The sequence below is a fragment of the Macrobrachium nipponense genome, chromosome 25 (assembly GCF_015104395.2).
Source record: "Macrobrachium nipponense isolate FS-2020 chromosome 25, ASM1510439v2, whole genome shotgun sequence".
In the NCBI taxonomy this organism is placed as follows: Eukaryota; Metazoa; Arthropoda; class Malacostraca; order Decapoda; family Palaemonidae; genus Macrobrachium; species Macrobrachium nipponense.
Window position 1 is genome coordinate 4,674,037 of NC_087214.1, and position 12,979 is coordinate 4,687,015.

Genomic DNA, 12,979 nt, shown 5'->3' on the forward strand with positions numbered 1-12,979 from the left:
AACCTCCCACGTGAAACAAAACATTTGTTAGGAGAGGGTAAAAAAAAATTATGATGGAAGAAAGAGAAGATGAACAGAGGGACAGTAAAAGGACTGAAAGGTGTTGCATTTAGCAGCCAAGAAACTGAAGTAATGCATACAGTACTGACACACTTGCCCCGATGGGGGAATGAGTCTGAGAAGGCGACATCATAAGTTAGCCATATGGAGACCCAATAACTGGAGCTTCTTGAGTCACACAGGCCTACTGCATTATTGTAAAAATGTTAACCTTCAAGACCTTGTCTACAAAAGCCACCTCCTAGGTCCTGGTTTTCTCCTTTTTTTTGTCCACAGTTGATTATGGTGTCTAAAAATTCACACAAATAAGGCTAGGTTATTATACCGAGTTTATCATAAACAAAAGCAAGTACAGGCAGTCCACGGGTTACGACGGGGTTTCCGTTCCTGAGACGCGTCGTAAGCCGAAAATCGTCGAAAGCCGGAACATCATAAAAAATCCTTAGAAAACCTTACTTTTAATGCTTTGGGTGCATTGAAAATTATGTAAACTGCATTCTTATTGCATTTTTCATAAAAAAAACCTGCAAATATTGGTTATTTTGCATTTCTGGTGTCTTATTTCTTCTGACAGATGAGCGTTGTAGGTGTCATAACCCTGGAACACGCATCGTAACCCTGGAAATAATTTCTGATGAATATAATTTCAAAGCGCCTTAACCTCGGAACGTCGTAAGCCGAAGCCGTCGTAACCTGGGGACTGCCTGTTGTACTAAGCAAAGAACACATTTTACCAGAGATTATTTGTTAAAAATTTTTGCCGTTTAAAGAAATAATCTTAAAACCTCACAAAAATTTACCCATTCTTGACAATTAACAAGTGTTCCAAAAACCAAATTATGCTTATTACCTTTAAAAATTGCAAAGGTGATATAAAACTGCCAAAATGCAATGAAACATTACATGTAAAGAACAATAAAATACGAAAATACTTCTAAATATAACATTATAAATGCTTCTACATATAAATTAACTGTAAAAACCTAGTCAAAATAAAATACTTCATTACAAAAATATTATAAGGCACCTTTGCACTTATACTGTACACTCATTAACAAGACCACAAAGTCACATTGTTGGACCCTCACAAGACTCCCTGGATAATTTCTTGAATTACTAAGACAATAAAGCAGATAAAGCATTAAATTCTCATTAGGCTGACTTGAATGGTTAGTTATTAACAGCAAAATTTTAGTTTTATCTAATAAATTGCAGTTCTCTAAAAATGTGCAACTTGTTATTTCTAATACTGCTGACAACTCTCACAAAATTCCATAACAAAAATTAATAAGTTTTTTGTATTTGCAACTCGCCATTAACATTCTCAAAGTTTCTTGCATTTTCAACTCAAAGTTAACATGCTTCCATTAAACATTCTTCAAATCTTTGTGAACAAAGGACTGAGTAATGGACAATATATATAAAAAAAATTAATCCTGAAAATTGAACAATGCAAAGTTGAAAAGTAAAGGGCAGAAAGCAATATATTCAAGGTCTAACAGATGCCAAAGAGTATACTTTGTACCATCTACATTAAGCCAAGCAAGTTGCAACTTAATTGGTAGCCCCGTACAAGTGTTGTAGATAGAAATAAAAACAACAGATACTCCTGTCAGTCAGCTAGGAACCAGAAAAATACCACAGGAAATAGTGAATGACCTGGGCAACCTCATGCAATCTATGATAAGAGGAGGAAAACAGGCAAGTGGCTCAGTAAGGAGGTGCTGGGGCATGTGTGAAATCAGAGAATGAACCTGTCTTGAATAATGTAAGAGTAAACACATATGACATGAAAAGGGAAAAAGTATATAATACAAAGACAGTGTGGAACAGTAAAAGCAGTGCTTGCAGATCTTCTAGAAGAGAAAGAGACTGAACTGGCAATGTTGATTAGAGAGAGGGATCATTACAGATCTCAACAAAGAATGCAACATCTGAAGAGTTAGGGGAATCCTTCCTTCAGACATGAACAATGCACCGAAGAGAGAGAGAAATAACCATTGAGGAATCAACCAGAATACAATGAAATAGTAGCCAACTCAAAATGAGCAAACATCTCTTGCAGTTGTAGGAAGTCTTAAATTATTATTATTATCGTTCAGAAAATGAACCCTATTCACAAGGAACAAGCCCACCAAAGGGGCACTGACTTGAAATTCAAGCTTCCAAAGGATATTATGACGTTCATTAGAAAGAAGTAACAGAAGGAAATGGAAAATACAGAAAGACGAGATCACCTATTAAAAAGGAAAATATAAATCAAATTAATAACTAAATAGTCAACAATACAGATAACTTACTAATTTACAGGGAGAATTGTGTTGAAAGGTCATTAACTATCAGGATACAAAATCCTATGCAGGAGAGGCATAATGGAAATGAATAAATGCTTACGAAGAGGCATAATGGAAATGAATAAATGCCTACACATACACATCAAGAAATACAGAATGTGAGCAACAGGTCAGACACAAGAAGGAAATAGTGCAGGGTCCTTTAAGGCAGTATTAAAGAGGCAGTGATGGAACTACAAGAATGAGAAGAGAGATTATGCAAATTACACGTCAAGGTTAAGGTAACTCATAGTGCCGAGCAAAATACAGAGGAGGAGGAAGACTGCTGAAACGCAGTGTACTTAAGTATGGGTGATGGAAGAACTGTTAAAAAAATCTGTTAAAATCAATGACTACATGAGAGGAAACATGCAAGACAAGGGAGTGATGTGTTGGTATGTCTTGAGAAAGCACTGGACGAAATACCTAGAGAAGCAGTTAGATTGAGACTTACAAAAACAAAGGGCACAAGAAGGTGTTAGAACTTTATCAAGCTATTAGAACTTGCGTGAATATAGCGGTAAAAACATCCAGAGAAATTGAGACAAACACTGGTGTCTATCACAGAGCAATGGTGTCAGAGAAAGAGGTCTTGTAATTATATTTCAAAAATGGAAGAATGGAAAAGAGAGCTCAAGACTGAAAACCAAAGCAAGCAAAACTAAGTTTACAATGACGGGAGAGAGGCTAAGGGCAAGGCATGGTCTGAAATTAAGAGGGAATTCTAACTGAAACTATATAGGTCTAAGACAGTGGAGAAAATCCTTCAAACACCTAACCTCATATGAGGAGAACTGATGTAAGAGTATCGATGAAGATGTGTAAGATATGTACAATACAAATGGAAATTATTCTTAAGTTCTCATTCATAGGAGATAAAATCCAAGCCACGGAAATAAATAACATTAAAAATTCTCTATAGTATCCCTTCAGCACCAGATGCATTGTTCTCTGTCTCAACTCTTAACTAGTTCCCTTTGGTCTCTTCTCAGCTGTTCCATTGCTGTAACTGTTACCTCAGACCACCAGCAATTTTTAAACTAGACAAATGCCGAGGAGAAAGTCCAATGAATTCTAGATGAGATACTCAATGTCTTGTTCATGTACTTTTTTTTTACACTTTTACAATAATGACCATCAAATTTTCTGCAAAAGCTTCAAATCTCTCGGAGAACAGTGCGTTTGTGGAGACAACTGACGAGATATGTTTCTTGGCTTCTCTGTTATTTCCACATTATAACTTGAAGGGCTCTGACGATGAGGTATCGTGTAACCTGTAATGAATAAAATGGCAATTATGAATTCAGTGTTGCAATTTGGACACTTTTTTCAGACAACAAAATGATGCTATTACATAAAAAAAACCTCTTGGCCTAATAACTTATGCTCTGACTACCACCTACTACTGTTTTCTGTTTAGTACAACTCTATTTGCATATGAACCCTCATGGTCAGAACTCCCCCTCCAAATGAAATGGTATAAAGACATCACCATCAGCACCAAAGGAGTGACAGAATTGAAATACCTCCATTCATAGAATACACAGTAGTACTTGTTAAACTTCTGCGTAATACCCAAAACGGAGCAGTTATTTGCTTCATGGTAAGAGAACAGCATATAGTTCTATCCCATGTGAGTGATTATACTGCACCCATTCTTAATTTGGTTTAAATTACCTGCGAGGTTTGGGGGCCCAGTGTTTCATATTCATAGTGCTGTACTGTCATTTTCTCTATCCAAAAAGCAAACAGCCATGAATGTCATCACATTTCTCATAGTTGCAAGACAATGCAAAGACACTTTACCATAATACTTTATCTCAGTTTGATACAAAGCCTTGTGATGTTTTTAACTACAGATAAATAATTGTATACTTTAGGCAGGGTCTACGGCCCAAAAAATTCTAGTGCCTTTCATATTATAACAATAAAAGAAGAAATTCCTTCCTGCTGGCACTGATAGAGAAATCCACAGGATACAAGGAACAGATAATTGAAAGTGTTGGCCATGTCAAAGGGTACATTCAATTCTCAAATTCTCTGAATTCTCTTCAAGGGTAACTTCAAGGCTACATTGCATCATTTGATTGTCTTGTATGCTCCAGTTAGTTACCAAAGTCCTTCACATTTGTAAAATAATATGAGCTATGTACTGTTATTTGAAGCTTCTGGTCATCATGGAGAGCCAAAACTGGGCTCTAATTACAGTCCTAACTAGCATTTCAGCAATTAGTCTGTCCATATGATACTCAGAAAACTAAGTTCGTTATATATAAAACTTGATTCTGTGATCATTTCAAATCTGACAGGGCTTTTCTCCAAAGCCACATAAGTCTAAACATCAAGAGTTTACTTAAACTCTTTTGCACAATAAAAAAAAAAATAAATATTACTCAAATTTACTCACAAAAATAAAGTTATGTAAGTAATAATGGCTAAGCAATGGTCTGTGATGAGCAAAACTTCTCTCTGCTTCTGGGGTCACCTATTCCATATTTCAAGAGTTGAGTTTACACATCAAATATGTACCAATCAGAGGGGAGTGACGAAAGTGCACTCATGATGTAAAAGTAATTTTTCGTTTCCAACAAGCCTCTCTAAGGCACCTTACAAATAGAGCACCCAGATATACATGACAGAAACTTCAATTTATTGTTGTGGAAGGCTATACTACTGTAGTCCACATACCACACCAAACTCCCAAGGTTTGAGAACATGGTTTGCACTAAACGCAAAAGCTGAATTAACATGACCATCACAAAAAAACAGCACAGATAATTACACATAAAATGCACCGAATAAGTGACGGTAGGGGATGCTGACCACCCCTAACAACCCGTGACACAAGTTCCTAACATATATGAGTACATTCAGTGACCTCCACAGAACAATAAAGAAACCCTATAATGCAGATATGAAACAGTTTTATAATGTATACTGTTGTTTATTCTACAGGCCAATAAACTTGCCCCTTATAAGCATTAAAATAACAAGATTTGAAAACATCATCCACCAAAGCCCCTGGTAAGAAAGGTCTAGACCTGCAATGCTAACAATTACTCTCTTCAATTGGTCACTTTTGGAATTCCAAATAAGAGAATACACAGCCTACATCACCCTACACACCTTAGATATAGAACTAGAGTTACTACTGCATATTTGCAAGTTGGGAGCACCTCCCTTTTTGAATTTGAAAAATCACCAATAATTTAAGGTCCCTAAAGACTGGGGCATTCAACCAGCCTATTGCAGGCTAGCTTAGGATAGTCGGATACTAGCAACTACATAGTAGTTTGGTGCAAGAAACCTGAACTCAGATCACCTTGGATTATGAAACAAAAGTTATCATTAACAAACTCTTAAAAACACTTGTCTTGTACCATTTTTTTTTATCTACAACAGTATTATGAATAGTATACAGTTCACTCTGCGAAGAAGGTTGCTGTGTCTGAAATTTTATGAAACATGAGACTGGTACATTACCAAAAATGAACACCAACACACATACGTACAGCTAGGCTTACACCAGCTATAATTAGAATAAAGGAATTATAAATACAAATTTCAACACTATAAAAGCCCCACCAGAGGTAAATACTATAAATCAGACAAAAAAAAACAAAAAACAAAAGGCAAACACAGTGGCTCCGTAGTCAACTGTGTAAATCCATGCAGCCCACATGTTTTGGACAATGTAATTGAGGTGTCTGGTCTCTGAGTGTGATGATTAGTCAACTTTCATGTACTATTCCGCAAATATAACAATGTTACTGTTAAATATCCTTAATGTGCGCAAGAAAAATTGTAGACAGTAAAGCAAGAAATGTTTGTAAAATAGAGTTCCAGTACTGCATTTTTGCCTGCTGATTTGATCTGATTTATGAATGTTTGGTCTGATGACCTGGCACTGAAACCATTAGCTTCTTCATTACCATGTGTTTTTGACTGCCGATTTTGATTATCATAGATAATACATATTCCTCATATGCTCAGGCTGCTGAAGATAGCTTATAAAACGTATAGGAACACTGTGTTGTTATTTGTGAAACAGCCTAATGTTATTCTGTGCTTCGCTTATGAAATCTATACGTTCCATAAATGTGGAAGCCCTGTGGAATTCCAAAATGCATTAACTTCAAAATTTCTTTGATGTTTGTAACGCAATATGTTACTTAGGCTTCTTTACCCAAGGCCTTTTCCTAATGGAATTTGAATGTGGAATAAAGCAATGCTGGCTGCTTGGCTTTACTGAAACCCATTACCATTCATGTTTTACTGTTAAGCTCTGTTTTTCAATCTCATTAAGTATCTTTTAATTTTTGCTATAATACAATTAAACTAGGCTCAACATAATGTCCCAATTGGCATTTTTTTTGTCACTTTAACTCCATACACCAATTTGCTCAGGGGATGTGTAATGGTCCCAAATCTTCAACATATTAAGTCTAGGGTCAGTATCCAGTTTGGCTTTTGAAAATGCATATTAAAACCATCTTTCCCCGTCATGCTTTTATGGATAGGTTTTTTTTTTTTTATTATCAATGGATTTGAATACAGCCATCTCATTTTGAGATTTTAACAGAAAAGAATATAGAATTGTTCATATACGGAACAAACCTTCGGTCTTAACATTAGGATAATACTAGCGTCAAGCTGGAAACTGGTAGAATTAAAATTAAACCTGCGAGATCCAGGGACTATTGACTTCTATACCAGGTCACGGGGCATGCATTACCCAGAATGCCCTCCGCGTCCCGTGACCCGCCAGTTACTTTCCTACCGCCTTTAAGATAGGACGTGATTACTTTCTATCTGTTTTAAAGCCGGTTTTTTAGTTTGCCCGATTTTATTCATTTTCACTCTTTAAATTTCTTTTGCTGTGTGTTCTCAGTGTGGGTGTGATCTATAAGGTGTGTAAAAGTTGTGAGATGGAGATTTTTACTACACCAACGGGAGCTTCTTCCTGTTCTCAAAAGAGACAAAGGAAATGCCCTGGAGTGAGTGGGTTTCCTTGTTCGAGATTTTTAACTTCGGTGGCTACAGATCCTCATCCAACATGTAGTAGGTGCAGAGAAAACGTATGTACTATTACTAATCCTTGTTCAGTTTGTCGTGGTTGGTCGGTGGAACAGTGGAGAAAGTTTTATGAGAAAGGCCAGTACAAGAGAAAGGAGACGACGGCATCTTTGGACGACCGAGTGTCGTCAGCTTCTTTTGTATCAGCGATACACCAGGCTGCTCCATATGTTTCATCGCCTGCTTTTGATTTTTCTCATACTCCTTCAGTTTCTTCTAGCGATTCGCTATCGGAAACTCCAGGAGGGGTTTTGTGTAATTTTATGAATAATTACACTCTGTTATTCCCAGCAGGGGGGGGGGGGGGAGCATCGCCATCTTTGTTCCAGGTGCCGGCTTTCAATGCGCAGAGAATGGAGGGTACGTGGACAGCATTAGGCCTACCAGGCATACCAACCTTAGAAAGGTTGCTGTTTCATTATATGGTGTCGCGATTTCCAGCAGAGCCCGACAGCGCTGAATGTTCCTCATCCCCCTGGCCTGCACTTTATGGGAACTAATGCCACGGCAACGCAAACAGCTTCAATGTTTCCGGCAATACAAAACGTTGGAGGTAGTTTTGTTGCGCACACAGGGCTGCCAGCAGCAGCCGCCCAGTCTCTCCCTACAAGACTGGCGACATCACAACTGGTGTCATACACCGACATGGCAGACGCTATGATGTCACAGCCTACTGCTTCTCTATCTACTTCGTTGCCTCCCAAGCCAAATACGCTTTCTGACTTGGTACACACAGTGATGAAGAAATTACAAGATCTAGAGGAGAAGATAGCTAAGAAAGACAAAAAGAAAAGGCGTGATTCGTCGTCTTCTTCGTCTTCTTCCTCTAGCTCAGCATCATCGCTAAGTTCGATGGCGGCACTGCGTGTACCAGTCAAGCGTTGGAGGATACAGGACTTCGTGACTGATCCTCGGTTCAAGAGGAGAAGAGTGAATAATTCTTCATCATTGAGCCAGGACTGTCACATCCCGGTCAGCAACAAAGTAAAGAAGTCAGTGGCTGGTAAGCTTAATGCTAACGGACAAAGCCGTTTACAAGTGTCAGAACAAGTGAAAGCGTCGACTGTCGCCAGGCAGGCGGCCAACGCAGAGATGCCAGCAGACTACAATGGGTCTAAGAGAGACTACACTGCTGTTGGTAAAATCAACGGTAAGTGGGAAAAGTTCAATGAAGATTAAGATTAGATACCAGTTTCGCCTGTAAGACCTTTTAAGATACGGAGGAAGGATGAGAGAGCTCCCATTAAAAGGTCGAACAATAAACAGTTGGTATCCGCGCCTGATACGTTGGTAGCAGGCGTTGTTCGGCTCAATGAAACATCAAGGCCGAATTCCTCGACGGTCGTTGGAACCGATATTAATAGAGATAGAGAAGAAATTATCTCGGATTCCAGAGAGCCTTCATCTTGGAGATATAGGCGGGATTCTCGCTCTAGATCTGCGAGCAGAGAAGGAGTTAGGTGGTCTCGCTCTCCTATTGACTATTCGGGAACGAACTGTCGGCGGTTTTCTGAGATCAAAGATGCTGCGGCCATAGGGTCAGACAATGGTTTAGGAGCATGGAGAGTTCTCCATCTTTCATAGTATAATAAACCATGGCATCATATGAACACCCAGTGGGGGAAACCAATAGATTCTCGTATATCTCTGGTTCAAGGGTTATGGTCCATTGTCTTAGAATACATACACATACTATTCGGAAATGGATAAAGGTGGCAAACTCCCAGTCAGTTATAAAGACTTACCTCTCACCAATAAGTAAGTCTATCCTAATGTTAAGACCGAAGGTTTGTTCCGTATACGAACAAATGACAAATTTTTAACCAATTTGTATTTTTCATAACTAACAAACCTGAGATCTTAACAGGTAAATCCCACCTCTAACCAGCCCTCTAGCAGTCTAAACTGAGTTGGAAAGGTAACTGGCGGGTCACGGGACGCGGAGGGCATTCTGGGTAATGCATGCCCCGTGACCTGGTATAGATGCCAATAGTCCCTGGATCTCACAGGTTTAATTTTAATTCTACCGGTTTCCTGGTTGGCGCTAGTATTATCCTAATGTTAAAAGACCTTAGGTTTGTTAGTTATGAAAAATACGAATTGGTTAAAAATTTGTCATTTTAGGCCAAAGGCCAAGCACTGGGACCTATAAAGTCATTCTGTGCTCAAAGGGAAATTGACAGTAAAAAGGTTTGAAAGGTTAACAGGAAGAAAACCTTGCAGTTGCACTATGAAACAATTGTTAGTTGAGGTACAGTAAAATGGTGCTGTTAGGATGCCACAAAGACTGTTAAGTAATGCCTTCAGTGTACAGACAACACTAGCCCCCTATGAGATATGAAGATAGGATAATAAAGATGCTATTAAGCCTGAAACTGCTGCTCTACTAAACTTACAATAAAAATGATATTGTTAGTATACAATAAAGTTTTGTACATACTTACCTGCCAGATATATATTTAGCTTACGTCTCTGATGTCACGATAGAAAATTCAAAACTCGCGGCACACGCTACAGGTAGGTCAGGTGATCTACCTTACCCGCCGCTGGGTGGCGGGTGTAAGAACCAATCCCCCTTTCTTGTCAGATTTTCTCTTCCACCTGTCTCCTGAGGGGAGGCTGGGAGGGCCATCAATCGTATATATCTGCCAGGTAAGTATGTACAAAACTTTATTGTATACTAACAATATCATTTTTGCACATGAACTTCCCTGCCAGATATATACTTAGCTGATTGACACCCTTGGTGGAGGGAAAGGGACATACACTCACCTAGAAAGTGGGGACAACACATGTTAAAGGAATAAAAATATACACTTGGTTCTTACCTGATTTAGGCAGAAGACTTCATAGTTACTGTCTATTAGTCTGCGTTGCCTAAAGAGTTACAGCGAGGGCGTGACCTATAGCTGAAGAACTCTTTGGGTCTACCAATGGGAACTGAGTCCACTTACTTGGCAGAATCTAAACAGGGTCTGGTCAATGGGGATCAACCCGCTTACATGACAGAGCCTATCACTACCAAATGCAAGGAGCCTCAAGCACAACCGATCACCTAACCAATTACAAATATTAGGATACGAAAGAAGGAGCTGCCTCCTGCAACCTCCTTCATACAACCAAAAAACTCAATACCAAAAACTAACAGGGAAAAAGATTAAAAAGGATGTGTTTCAGCTCCCTGCCCCAGCACTGAATCCGCCGATACGTAAGGGCCTAGCCCAAAGCACTTTTCATACGTAATCGTTACGTCTTTTAGGTAGTGATTGGAGAAGACTGATTCACACCTCCAAAAAGTGGCCTTCATGAAGTTTTGCAATGACATATTCTTCTTGAAAGCCAAAGACGTCACGATGGCCCTTACTTCGTGCGCCTTGACTTTCAGAAGTCTAAACTGTTCCTGATTGCACGATGTGTGGGCTTCTCTAATAACATTCCTGATAAAGAATGAGAGGGCATTTTTAGATAAGGGCCTACTGGGGTCCCTTACCGAGCACCAGAGATTGCTTGCATTAGCCCCAAGTCTTCTCTTCCTCTGAAGATAAAATTTAAGGCTTCTCACCGGGCAAAGAGTTCTCTCCTCTTCTGTCCCAACTAAGGAGGATAAGCTTTTAATTTCGAAGCTCCTGGGCCACAGTGAAGATGGGTTTTCATTCTTGGCCAGGAAAGACGGAAGAAAAGAGCAAACAGCGGAGCCTCCTTGGAAACCTACCTCACCTTCTAGAGCTTGCAGCTCGCTAACTCTCTTCGCTGAAGCTAACGCACAGAGAAAAAGAGTCTTCATCGAGAGGTCTCTGAACGAAGCTGTATGGGGAGGTTCTAATCTTGAGGACCTCAGGAAGAGCAGTACGACATCTAGATTCCAGCTAGGGACTAAGCAAGAGGTTCTTTTAACCGTCTCAAACGACTTGATTAAATCATGAAGGTCCTTATCTTCAGATATGTTTAATCCTCTGTGACGAAAAACTGAAGAAAGCATGCTCCTGTAGCCCTTGATGGTAGAGACTACTAACCCGCATTTTTCTCTCAGGAAGAGAAGAAAATCTGCTATCTGAGTCACAGAGGTACTGGAGGAGGAAACTTTATGAGTCCTGCACCAATGTCGAAAAACATCCCACTTCGACTGGTAGACCCTGGTGGTGGAAGGTCAACGTGCATTGGCAATAGCCCTTGCAGACTTTGCCGAAAAGCCCTTAGCTCTGACGAGGCTCTTGATAGTCTGAATCCAGTCAGACTGAGAGCGGGGAGGTTCTTGTGAAACCTGTCGAAGTGGAGCTGTTTGGGCAGATCGACTCTTAGTGGTAGGGATCTTGGAACATCCACCAACCATTCCAGTACCTCTGTGAACCAGTCGTGGGCGGGCCAGAACGGAGCTATCAAGGTCATCCTCGCTCCTTCTGAAGCTGCGAACTTTCTTAGCGTTTCCCCTAGAATCTTGAAAGGCGGGAACGCGTAAAGATCTAGGTTTTTCCAATCCATCAGGAATGCATCTATTGACACTGCTCTCGGGTCTGCAATAGGGGAGCAGTATAGATCTATCCTTGCATTCCTGGAGGTCACAAAGAGATCGAGATGGGGCCTGCCCCACGTCTTCCACAGCTCCTGGCATACGTCCGAGTGCAGAGTCCACTCTGAGGGAAGGACTTGATTCCTTCTGCTTAGCAGATCCGCTCTGACATTTCTTTCTCCCTGTATGAACCTGGTGAGGAGACATATCTTCCTTTCCTCCGACCACAGGAGGAGCGATCTCGCTGTCTCGTACAGGGAGAAAGAGCGAGTGCCCCCGTTTCCGAATGTAAGCTAGGGCTGTGGTGTTGTCCGAGTTGATCTGAACTGATGTTTCCTTTACGAGGGGTTCGAAGGCTTTGAGAGCGAACCAAATCGCCGTCAGCTCTTTCCTGCTGATGTGCCAGGACACCTGATCCCCCATCCAGGTGCCTGACATTTCTCTCGACCCGAGAGTAGCTCCCCAACCTATGTCCGACGCGTCTGCATATAACACTAGGCTGGGGTTCTGAATGTGCAAGGAAACACCTTCCTTGAACAGGAGAGGGTCTAACCACCAACAGAGATCCTCCTTTACCACTTGCGAAATCTTGAACGCAAAGTCTAGACCCTGAGATCTTCGGTTCCAGTTCCTCGTCATGAAGAACTGTAGGGGTCTGAGGTGCAACCTCCCTAGAGAAACGAATTGCTCCAGCGAGGAGAGTGTCCCCAACAGACTCATCCACTCCCTCGCTGTGCATACATCTTTCTCTAGAAAGGTTGCGACCTTCTCCGAACATCGGGTTATCCTCTCTGGGGAAGGATACGCCCGAAAAACCTGAGAAGCCATCCGAATCCCCAGATAGATACGATCTAGACTGGGGATTAGCTGTGACTTCTCGAAATTCACTAGCAAACCCAGAGAAGCTGCTAAATTCAACGTTAAGCGAAGGTCCTCCAGACATTTCTCCTTCAACTTGGCCCTGATTAGCCAATCATATAAGTAGAGGGAAATCCTCACTCCC

General features: G+C 40.5%; 1 long non-coding RNA gene across 1 annotated transcript in view; it reads right to left on the reverse strand.

Annotated features, from left to right (window-relative positions):
• Positions 1–947: 947 nt before the first annotated feature.
• The window catches only part of LOC135199263 (uncharacterized), a 59,423-nt gene continuing 47,391 nt past the window's right edge, over positions 948–12,979 (reverse strand). The window contains exon 2 of the long non-coding RNA XR_010311004.1: positions 948–3,667. This is a non-coding gene — a long non-coding RNA (uncharacterized LOC135199263). The remainder of the gene's footprint in view (positions 3,668–12,979) is intronic.